Below are 2739 nucleotides of genomic sequence, written 5' to 3' on the forward strand. Positions count from 1 at the left end.
ACGCGGGGCTAGTTAACAGCCACAGGGGTCTTCACAGCAGCCAGCTGCTGAGGGAAGAGCTGGGCTCTTTCCTTGGACAAGAAGTGTTTATTTCCCTCCCATCGCTGAGGGGTGCAAATGAGCCTGCACTTTTTGCTAGACCTTTNTGTACCAAAGAACAGTCTGGAAGGGCACCAGGAAGGCATTTCTAATGACTTCTGAACTGTATTAAAAGTGGAGCCAAAAGGAGCAAGTGAGTGGGCAGCCGAGCTAGCTACCTAACTAGAAAATTATTCGATCTTTAGTCTTCGAGGAGCCTGGAGTTTTTAACTGTTAGTTTCTACTGCAGAACAGTCTAGAGGTACAAGAAATGTTCTCTGAGGACCGATGGTCTCTTTCTCCATGGGATCACAGGAAGCACAAGGTTCTTCATTTAGCCTGTCAGGGCTCAGGGGCTCTGGCCACAGGCTTATGCTGAAGCTCAGCGTTGCTATAGGCACAGTGACTTTGGAGCTCACTTAACGCTGACTGATTTGGGTAGCAGGTTCAGGTCAGCTCAATTCCCATCTTTAAAGTGGGAATAAAGATAGCAGATCTAGTTGGGAGGCGTCGTAAGGATTTCATAAGAGGATAGGAGCCCGGGGTTCAGCACAGCTTTTAGAATTTGAGATTTGGTGGTGCATGGCATCCTCTGGGAGGAGAATAAACCCTGGTCTTTGATATGTGGTATGGGTCAGTGCCAGGATCTCCATAGAGGGAGGACCAACGATATTCAGATACGCAAACAATGTCATCCATAGCTAGAGCCATGTCTGTCTGTCTCCTGGAAAGGAACTGTATCCACAAATGCTGAAGAAGTCATTAGAGTGTCAGTGGCATAAAGGAGGGATGTTCAGGTCCAGAGCCCAAGTACAATTTACCTTGGGCTCTCTTTAGGCCCTTAAATAGCCAGCTCTTGCCCACCTTGGTGTCTTTCCTGGCATCCTAGAACTAACAGATTAAAAACCTCTTGGAATGGCTTAATAAAGCCATAGTTTATAGTTACAATAAACCAGAATACTGAGACTCATTGGGTAGCACCTGATGTCTACAGGTGAGATTTCTTAGATTTGTTGTAACTGCCTACCTAAGATATCCACCAATGCATTCGAGAAGCACATTGATTTGTGACTTTCTTTGTTTTGTTCCTATAAAAAGTTCATGNAACAGCTTCCGACTGGTGACATGGAATCCGGGGTAACCTAAATCTGTGTTCCTAAGCCACAGTCACTAATAATCAACTCGTGAATTAAACTATCTCTTATCTCCCTTTGAGGTGAAAGTTGTATTTGTTGTTGTTGTTGTTGATTATATGTACACACACACCATTATCATTTCTGTGTTGCTCTGTATAGCAATGGCCGACCAACGGGGTGGGAAGGAATCCCGTGACAGTTGGACCAGGCAGTTGGGAATCTGAATGGTGAGAGGATGTTCAGCTGGAGCAACAGTANGAAGGTGATGTCTGTAAGTGTTGCAGCTCTGAAGGGAAAGGCTTCCCCTACAGAAGTTGTGCTACCACTGGGAAAGGTTCCCCAGTGCAAGTGTTACAGCTCTGCTCTGGGGGGCGGGGGTGAAAGGGTGAGAGGGAATTTTTCCCAACCGCTCTGCTCTGGCAGGGTGAGGTTTCCCCAGGGAAAGTGTTACAGCTCTGTTTGGAGAGGTATTGAAGCAACCAAGAGCCAAGTAATACCACAAAATCACACCACACAACAAACCTCAAACAAGAGATTTATTGGGAGGGAAAACCCAGGAGGGTGGCTGCCTCTTCTCAGAGGAGAAACATTGGAAAACTGGGCAGAATGCAGGGTTTACATAGTGTTTCTTAATGGCGTGGGGGTAGGGGTTGGGNCGGGGCTGGGGTNTTTCAGGGTGGCCTGATCTTTGGAGGAAGCTCAAGGATTGGTGGGATACCTTTTTTCTTGTAGGGTGGGGCCTGGCCACTCTCCAGCCTTGTTAGAAAATATTAGAAAAGGACCTTTGGGGCTGTTAGGGAAGGAAGTCTGGAGGGCACAGCCTGGCCACTGGTGCTCCTGAGGAGGGCTTTGACCTCTTTGTAAACCCTGCCTTTACTATGCCTACAAAGTTTACAAAGCCTTCCCTGCTGCTCCAGTTGGTGTGAATAGCCAACAGTGCTGAGTCTTGATTATGGAGGTTGACTTCGTAATTTTATGGTGAACTATGGTCTTTTTCTCTAAATGTCCTCAGCTGGTCAGATAAAGCCCAATGGAGGGTCACCAGCTTTACTCTGTTTTGATTTAAATGTTAATCACATATTCAAAAGTACAGGGGAACGCCAGGGCCAAAAAGTGGGAGTGGGTGGGTAGGGGAGTGGGGGGAGGGAGTGTATTGGGGACTTTTTGGGTAGCATTGGAAATGTAAATGAGGAAAATACCTAATAAAAAAAAGTACTTTCATTGCAACATTGAGACTGCTGTTTGACCCCCCAAACTGGATCCTATAGCCTATGCAAAATTAACACAAAAATTAACCACCATAAAATCTACTGTTGTGCTGGTTTTGTTGACTTGACATAAGCCAGAGTCACCTGGTGTCTTAGTCAGGGTTTCTATTCCTGCACAAACATGATGACCAAGAAGCAAGTTGGGGAGGAAAGGGTTTATTCAGCTTACTCTTCCACATTGCTGTTCATCACCAAAGGAAGTCAGGACTGGAACTCAAGCAGGTCAGGAAGCAGGAGCTGAGCAGAGGCCAAGGAGG

Source organism: Mus caroli, chromosome 6 (assembly GCF_900094665.2).
Source record: "Mus caroli chromosome 6, CAROLI_EIJ_v1.1, whole genome shotgun sequence".
Taxonomy (NCBI): Eukaryota; Metazoa; Chordata; class Mammalia; order Rodentia; family Muridae; genus Mus; species Mus caroli.